Source organism: Podarcis pityusensis, assembly GCF_964106645.2.
Source record: "Podarcis pityusensis genome assembly, chromosome: 3".
In the NCBI taxonomy this organism is placed as follows: Eukaryota; Metazoa; Chordata; class Lepidosauria; order Squamata; family Lacertidae; genus Podarcis; species Podarcis pityusensis.
This window is the reverse complement of record NC_138026.1, coordinates 49,756,876-49,766,224: the sequence shown is the minus strand read 5'-3', so window position 1 is coordinate 49,766,224 and position 9,349 is coordinate 49,756,876. Positions and strand designations below refer to the sequence as shown.

The 9,349-nt window shown below is 49.5% G+C and overlaps 1 long non-coding RNA gene across 1 annotated transcript in view; it reads left to right on the top strand.

The window, feature by feature from the left end:
- LOC308474026 overlaps positions 1–9,349 on the top strand; it is a 12,416-nt gene extending 3,067 nt beyond the window's left edge. Inside the window, exons 2-3 of the long non-coding RNA XR_013984462.1 lie at positions 4,449–4,487; positions 8,804–9,349. This is a non-coding gene — a long non-coding RNA (uncharacterized lncRNA). The remainder of the gene's footprint in view (positions 1–4,448; positions 4,488–8,803) is intronic.

Below are 9,349 nucleotides of genomic sequence, written 5' to 3'. Positions count from 1 at the left end.
CAGCAAATGTTAATTAGTTTGAATTATTTGCTTACTTTTGTATTCTCATGTGTTTTGTTTCTGATTAATTGCTTTACTACTTGAAAGAGGATGTTTTTTTACCTAATTAATAGTGCCTAATTCTGTAGATATATGCTAGACTAATATGGTTAGTTTTCAGTGGGGGGATGTAGGTTCTCCCCATTTGTGTGCTCAAGAAATATTATTTGGATTGCAGTGCAATACATAATCTCCAGGGAATTAGGTTGACTGATCACAAGGAGGGTTATTCCTAAGCAAGCATGCATAGTCTCTGGCTTGCAAATGTGTGTTAATTTCAAGTGAAAGTATATTTTATAATAGTTTAAAAGTCATATTTATTCAGCATAGTGCAGAATTCATTCAGTGCGTTCACAGAGGCATCAATCAAATAGATCAGCAGCTCTCAAACCTTGCTGGAGGTCACAGCGAACCACTTACATTCTAACATTGTAAGAACACATTCGTTTTTCTTTTTGATTAAACATATAGTATTAAAAATAACATTCCCCCCCCCCTTATCAAGCCAGAGATGTGTTATAAAAGCCATTGGCCTTTGGCCACATTCCAGAGAATGACGTCTTTATCTGGCAAATACGTTTTTGGGGGAAATTAGTAGACATAATACAGTGCTGTATTATGAAAATTGGGTACCCCAGACCAGGAAGTTCATACGTTTGCCTGATGAATAATTCAGCCCTGGTTAAAATGGCTTCAGCTGCGTCTCCCAGCTGTCCCCGGAGCTTGGGGGCAGGCAGCGGGGAGAAGCGCTCTTCTCCCCGCCGCCCGCCTTCAGATCAGGTCCGGGGACAGCGGGAAAACGCGCTGCGTCTCCCAGCTGTCCCCGGAGCTTGGGGGCAGGCAGCGGGGAGAAGCGCTCTTCTCCCTGCTGCCCGCCTTGAGATCAGGTCCGGGGACAGCGTGGAGACGCGCTGCGCCTCCCAGCTGTCCCCGGAGCTTGCGGGGCAGGCAGCGGGGAGAAGCGCTCTTCTCCCTGCTGCCCGCCTTGAGATCAGGTCCGGGGACAGCGGGGAGACGCGCTGCGTCTCCCCGCTGTCCCCGGAGCTTGCGGGGCCGGCGGCGGGGTCTCCCCGCCGTCAGCCTCCAAACCACTTCGGGAGACAGCGGGATGGCGGCGTTCCGCCTCCCTCTGTCCCCCGACCTTGTGGGGCTGGCGCTGGGGCTCTCCTGAAGCCTGGAGAGCGAGAGGGGTCGGTGCGCACCGACCCCTCTCGCTCTCCAGGCTTCAGTGAAAGCCTGCATTCGCACCATAGGACGCACACACATTTCCCCTTCATTTTTGGAGGGGGAAAAGTGTGTCCTATAGTGCGAAAAATACGGTAAATGTATTAACTGAAGATCAAAATCTTCAGTGTGAAGTTTGGTGAAAATCTGTATAGTGAGCTAAGGGGATATTGGTCCTTCTCAGCATGCAAAGTTGAGTCCTGACTTCCCCTCCCCATCCCTCTCTTGGAGGGAGAGCAACTCAAAGTTCCCCATCCCCTAGTATCCATAAATTTCAACAACAGACAATGATTCAAAAGGAAAAGCTTTCATTCCTTCAAACCTACAGTAAGTACAACATAATAGTCTTGGTACAAAGCTGCTGTTTCATCTTAGCCTGTACTCAGCCATACGCAGTCATCAGTTGAACAACACACAAAGGATCTTAACCATCCAGCCTCAGACAATGGACCCTCTCCATTAGGCCTTGAATACACTCTAAGTAAGCCCACTGAGGTAACAGGAGACCCACCAGTGATCAAGTTGCTGAGGGCCCCAATCTTCAAGTTACAAGGCTCATCCTCCCCACAAAGTCACAAATCTCACTTCTGTACCTTGCCTGGTCCTCCATTTTGTGGCTAGGAGCCACATTTAAGCAGTCTCATTAAGATGAGAACTGTATGAGAAATTATTTGGTGCAGAAATTTTAAAAAGATTCGACTTGAAACTCTGTGTGTGTTCTACCCCTTTTTGTTTAATTATAACCGATCAGACAACAAGGTTCGTTCTTTTCTCTCTCTTTTTTGCATATGTGTCTCACTTTTGATAAATAAAATGTCAGGCACCTATTTTGGCCACCAGATGGCAGCACGTCACCACAAAGAGTCAGACTCTGTTAGAATGATAAATTACATGAACTTGCACAATGAAAGTGCGACAGGTCCAGGGCTTTTTTTTCAGCTAGAACTCACCGGAACTCAGTCCCAGCACCTCTCAGATGTGCACCATTTCCATTATAAGAGAACAAGAGAGGCATTCATGGGGAGTTTTGTCACCTCTTTTTTAAATAGAAAAATAGCACTAGACAGGTCAATAACGCACCCACTCTTCTTCAAGAATCAACTGTCAGCAAATTTCAGTCCTAATTCTGCTTGAGAAGAAGCTGGGACTTCTAAAACAGTGCTGGGGAACCTGTGACCTTCCAGATGTTTTTGGACTCCCAACTCTATCAGGCCTAACTAGCATGGGCAGTGTTGAGGGATGATGGGAGCTGTAATCCAAAAGCATCTGGGAGCCCAAAGGTTCCCTGGCCCTGTTGCAAAACTCTTTTGCCTCTGATCTTTTTTGCCTAGGTGTGGGCACTAATGTCAAATAGCCTGCCCATAGTGTTAGTTTGGAAAACCGTGTGAACCATGCTAATTCTTGTTTTCAGCTGCTGCAAAATGCCTACACAAGGCCTTCCAAGTGAGGGATTGTTCTTGACTGTAGCTGCCTCCCTTGAGCACAGGGACAAGTTCTCCCTGGCCCAATGTACTGACCTGCCAGAAAGAATGGGCTAGGTACATGGCCACTTGGGGACAAAGACAGGAAGAACTTGAGCAGCTGCACTAGTATGTGTACAAACTATGCTGCAGTGACATAGTTAATGTCAGACTGAGCTGGCAAACTGTTCCGAGCTAAAAGGCTTCATTTCCTTCTGGGAAACCTTTCAGCAGCCACTTGTGGGTGAGGCCAGAGGCAAAAGTGTATGAAGCAATCCCCCCCCCTCCAGGCAAGCAAGAGGAATTATCAGCCAGGCTGAAGCACTTTAAATCAGGGCTGGTGAGGGGTGTGTTGCTAGGAATGATGTGCAGCTCAGAGAGAGTCAGTCCAAGGGCCAGGTAGAGAGACCTAAATGGTTGCGTTCAGCCCCTGAGCTTGAGATGTGGACACTGGCAATGAGCGGAATCTTGGATTCAGCTATATTGATTTCTAATTATACTGAATTATTTTAATTTGTGGTTATATTGACCTGAATATAAACTGAGATTTTAGAGTATTCTATTTAGTGAGCTATTTCATAATAATAATAATAATAATAATAATAATAATAATAATAATTTATTATTTGTACCCCGCCCATCTGGCTGGGTTTCCCCAGCCACTCTGGGCGGCTTCCATAGAAACCAAAAATACAGTAAAATATCACAGATTAAAAACTTCCCTGAACAGGGCTGCCTTAAGATGTCTTCTAAATGTCAGGTAGTTATTTATCGCTTTGACATCTGATGGGAGGGCGTTCCACAGGGCAGGCGCCACTACCGAGAAGGCCCTCTGCCTGGTTCCCTGTAGCTTTGCTTCTCGCAATGAGGGAACTGCCAGAAGGCCCTCGGCGCTGGACCTCAGCGTCCGGGCAGAACGATGGGGGTGGAGACGCTCCTTCAGGTATACTGGGCCGAGGCCGTTTAGGGCTTTAAAGGTCAACACCAGCACTTTGAATTGTGCTCGGAAACGTACTGGGAGCCAATGTAGGTCTTTCAAGACCGGTGTTATGTGGTCTCAGCGGCCGCCCCCAGTCACCAGTCTAGCTGCTGCATTCTGGATTAGTTGTAGTTTCCGAGTCACCTTCAAAGGTAGCCCCATGTAGAGCGCATTGCAGTAGTCCAAGCGGGAGATAACTAGAGCATGCACCACTCTGGCGAGACAGTCTGTGGGCAGGTAGGGTCTCAGCCTGCATACCAGGTGGAGTTGGTAGACAGCTGCCCTGGATACAGAATTGACCTGCGCCTCCATGGACAGCTGTGAGTCCAAAATGACTCCCAGGCTGCGCACCTGGTCCTTCAGGGGCACAGTTACCCTATTCAGGACCAGGGAGTCCTCCACACCAGCCCACCCCCTGTCCCCCAAAAACAATACTTCTGTCTTGTCAGGATTCAACTTCAATTCATTAGCCGCCATCCATCCTCCAACCACCTCCAGGCACTCACACAGGACCTTCACCGCCTTCACTGGTTCTGATTTGAAAGAGAGGTAGAGCTGGGTATCATTTGCATATTGATAGACACCCAGTCCAAACCCAGTCCATTTCAGAAATGTGGTAGCCCTTAGTCCAATACCTGGTTTCAGTTACATGTAACAAATGCTCTGAGATCAGAGCCACTCCTAAAACATACTAGGTGCAATACAGACTAGCAGTAATCTTAATTTTTTATTTTTTTATTTTTCAGATGTTAGTTTTCCCTCAGAAGCTGATGTTAATGGATCTGGTAAGTATGCTTTGCCTTGCTACTGAAATCCCATTAGAATTAAAACTCATAGGATGAGAAGAATAGCATGTTGCAAGTCCTGATAAGCATTTACCGTATTTTTCGTTCTATAGGACGCACCGGTCCATAGGACGCACCTCGTTTTTTGGGGGGGGAAATGAATAAAAAAAATTATCCCCCCCCCCCGCGGCTGCCGCCCCAAGCCTCGCGTGCTTCGGGCTGCAGGCTACCGCCCCAAGCCTCGCGCGCTCGGCGGGACCTCCCACCGGGCGCGCGAGGCTTGCAGACACTCGCCCGAAGCACGGGGAGCCCTCCGGAGGGCTCCCCGTGCTTCGGGCGACAGGCTGCCGCCCCAAGCCTTGCGCGCTCGGCGGGACCTCCTGCCGGGCGCGCAAGGCTTGCAGACACTCGCCCGAAGCAAGGGGAGCCCTCCAGAGGGCTCCCCGTGCTTCGGGCGACAGGCTGCCGCCCCAAGCCTTGCGCGCTCGGCGGGACCTCCTGCCGGGCGCGCAAGGCTTGCAGACACTCGTCCGAAGCAAGGGGAGCCCTCCAGAGGGCTCCCCGTGCTTCGGGCGACAGGCTGCCGCCCCAAGCCTTGCGCGCTCGGCGGGACCTCCTGCCGGGCGCGCAAGGCTTGCAGACACTCGTCCGAAGCACGGGGAGCCCTCCGGAGGGCTCCCCGTGCTTCGGGCGACAAGCTGCAGCCCCAAGCCTTGCGCGCTCGGCGGGACCTCCTGCCGGGCGCGCAAGGCTTGCAGACACTCGCCCGAAGCACGGGGAGCCCTCCGGAGGGCTCCCCGTGCTTCGGGCGACAGGCTGCCGCCCCAAGCCTTGCGCGCTGGGCGGGACCTCCTGCCGGGCGCGCAAGGCTTGCAGACACTCGCCCAAAGCATGGGGAGCCCTCCGGAGGGCTCCCCGTGCTTCGGGCGACAAGCTGCAGCCCCAAGCCTTGCGCGCTCGGCGGGACCTCCTGCCGGGCGCGCAAGGCTTGCAGACACTCGCCCGAAGCACGGGGAGCCCTCCGGAGGGCTCCCCGTGCTTCGGGCGACAAGCTGCCGCCCGAAGCCTCGCGCGCTCGGCGGGACCTCCTGCCGGGCGCGCAAGGCTTGCAGACACTCGCCCGAAGCACGGGGAGCCCTCCGGAGGGCTCCCCGTGCTTCGGGCGACAGGCTGCCGCCCCAAGCCTTGCGCGCTGGGCGGGACCTCCTGCCGGGCGCGCAAGGCTTGCAGACACTCGCCCGAAGCATGGGGAGCCCTCCGGAGGGCTCCCCGTGCTTCGGGCGACAGGCTGCTGCCCCAAGCCTCGCGCGCTCGGCGGGACCTCCTGCCGGGCGCGCAAGGCTTGCGGACACTCGCCGGGGCTGCAGGCTGCTGCCTGCAAGCCTTGTGAGCCCGCGGGAACTCCCACCGGGCTTGCAAGGCTTGCGGATAGCTTCCTGAAGCCTGGAGAGCGAGAGGGGTCGGTGCGCACCGATGCCTCTCGCTCTCCAGGCTTCAGCGAAAGCCTGCATTCGCTCCATAGGACGCACACACATTTCCCCTTCATTTTTGGAGGGGAAAAAGTGCGTCCTATGGAGCGAAAAATACGGTATATTAGGGAATAAGACCCATTCAACCCAGTTGGATTTAGTTCAAAGTAAATTTGCATAGGACTGTGTTGTGCATACATTTCAGCTTGCATATGTAGGAATCACAAGCTTTAAATCCCCCCTTTTTTATCGCAGTGCACCCTGAACACAGAAAAAGAACATCAGAAGACTAGCTAAGGGGAAATTGGCAACACCAGTGTACATTTTCAGAGTACAGAGGAATGTTTTGCTATTTAGAGTGCTAAGCAAAATAGTAGCAACACATTATAATTACATCATGGTGGTTACTGACACCAAAATCTAAATATGGCATATGGAGTTGGATGGCTAAAAATGTCCCTCCATTTTTAGGAAAAATACACCTTTGGCATGGTGTATCTAGCCACAAAATTTGAGATGCAAAGTGCATGATCAACATCAGCCAAGTCACAGCTGTTTTGCAGTATGTAAGTGCAGCAAAAATTTTACACTAACCAAGAATGTGCTTGAAGACTGGTTACTTCAGAGCCAATATCCAGCCTTACAAATCTCACTTGCAGGGAAGTATTTGCATACATTGCTTTCGTTACAAAAATCATGCTTTGCAGAAACCCACAAGAGAAAGCAAGACACACAAAAGGAAAATAGCATTCTTAGATACACTGAAACTCTCTAATCAGAAAGCACATCTCCACAATTAGCCTGAAGCCATGTCAAGAAGGCCTTTCCAGATTACAGTATTAGTGGGGGGAAAACAGTCTTCAACCATTACTCAGGTGTTGAAGGGCAGCCAAACACCTACCCTCAGAGTACTGCAGATGTTAGCATAGAGCCTCTCCAGACATCCTTTTTATTGCATATCCATGATGATGAGCACTCTTGATGCTATGGGGATAGTCACATGCAATCCTGCCTGGAAACGTTTTGAGGTGGTCACACTGTTTCATTTCCAATCAGTGCATACCCTATAACTTCCTGCTGCTAAAATCCTAGAACTTTTTGTAGCACAAATGTTTTCATTTACGTATTTCTGTTTGCTATAGCCCTTCTGGACAGCAATAATGTGGTGGCATCACAATAAAATTCTAGTCTGGAGGGGCTCTCAGCAACTGGTTTTTTTCTCAAGCAAATAACTCCTCTTGCAGTTTGTTTGTTTGTTTGTTTGTTTGTTTGTTTGTTTGTTTGTTTGTCAAATTGTGGTGGGAAGAATTGTAGGTATAATGTCAGCCACTCACAGCTAGCAGTTTGCTGCTTATTTCAGTTGCTCCTGTTGCTAGTGCCTCTGATTGATAGCAGGTTTAGAAAGTAGATGAAAGACTAGAGGTTGTCTTTTTTTTTTAAAATAAAGCACATAAGTCTAAGGATTGCTGCCCTGCTCACTCTGCTTGCCAACTCCGCCTTTCCTCCAACCTTCCTTCCCCACCTGTCCAACCCACCTCTCTTTACATCTCACCCACCCCCTTTTCAGCTCCTCATAGCTTGCCCAAACCTCACATCATCTCCCCCCCACAGCTCACCCCAACCCCCTTTTAAAGGAGGGGGAGGCATTTCAGAGTCCAATTTTCTGAAGCCCCTCCATCTTTAATGGTGCAGGGAAGGAGGGCACTTCACAGAACACTTTGCCAAACCGCTCTGTGAATGCCTTCCCCTTTTGTTAAACAGCTTGCCTGGGCCGCCTGCCATCTGCACTGCTTGCTTGCCTGCCTGCCTGCCTGCCTGCCTGCCATTCTGTCATGCTGCAGTTGGTGTGATGCCCTGTTGGTGGCCACATGAACTGCAGCATGACAACAGCCTTACAGTTTTGTATATATAGGAAGAGTGTCCTTTACCCTGATTCCCTGTTTGTGAGCTCTTGAAGGCTGCTGAATACTGCAAACAGAATACTTCACAACAGTACAACTCCATATATGACACAACATTCCCTTCACACACTTTGTAAAAATGCTAATAATATATTGGATGTTATAAAAAGCTTTGTCAGATTATCTGCTTTTGAATTTGAATGATACTGTCGACTGCAGCAAGATTCCGTGGATAATAGACTAGGGTAGTGTGGAGATTGCATGGATAAGCTCACAGGGACATGAATAAGTGAGCAAATGACTTCCCTGTTTTCTTCACTGAACCTGTCCTTCTCATCTTACAATATCCTCCAGCAGCTGTGGGAAAACAAGTAGAATCAGCATCATGTGTCAAACTTGCTCTTCTGAGGCCACCCACAGTTGTTGTCACTTTTAATGGAAAGAAAAACCCCAGAGAGTGAGGAAGAGTGATATCATACACTGGCTAGGAACTAATGGAAGCAGTAAAAGGCAGGGTGGCAATGGGAGTGGAGCAAACAAAAACACTTTAAACATAATGTATGTGCCGGAAAAATACACGAGGTATTGTTGAGAGAGACATCCTGAAAAGGAGGGGGGAGAGAATAGAAGAGGACAATTCCCTTCCTTTCATGTATTTCATTCTCAGGATGCTGGATCTTACAAGCTGGTTCTACCCCTGGGAACAGGCTGAAGTAGCAAAAAGAGAAATATTTGAGCACTCTGAGTGGTCACTGTAAAATATTAGGAAATTTCAAACTGCCTGTGGGTGACATCAATCAACACTGCTCAGTTGTTAAAGCACGAAACACTGAATGAGAGATGGCTCTTCTTAAGAGCACAGAGACCTTATAACTAGTCTGACAGTCTAAATTATAAGGTCCATTATTATCAGCTCGGTTTCTCCATTGCTTGCTTCTTCTTCCAGGCTTAATTTAAGCAAAGAATGACCTGCAGAGTGAGGCAACTGCCCCAGCTGGCAAATGCTTGGGAGGCAGCAGGCAGTGGAGGCAGCACCCCCAGCCAGTGGCATTCTTTGGACTCAGATTTCAGCAGCACCCTGTGCAATGATAAAATTTGGTGCCCCCTCCACCTCTTGAGCTACAACATTGTTGTGGTGCCCCCTGTGGCTGAACCACTCACACTACCCTAAAACCACCTCTGCCCCAGCTGTTTTTCCTGAGCCCCCTGACCAGAATCTTTTGTTGGAGAACAGAAAGTATATGTCATGTGGCACGTCCTGTACCCCCATAACTGCCTTCAAGTACAGCAGAGGACTCTATCCCATTGCCTGTATTGAAGTAAGTCAACCGTCACTCAGCCTTTGTACACTGAATTGAGGGTTGTGGCTGCCATCTTGTCCTTTGCTTCAGGCAGCAAATAGTCTTGAGAGGACCCTGCCAGGACCTAGCTCCAAAACTAGTTTTCAGGGCAAATATTCAATGCAACAATACATTTGTAAATCCCTATAACT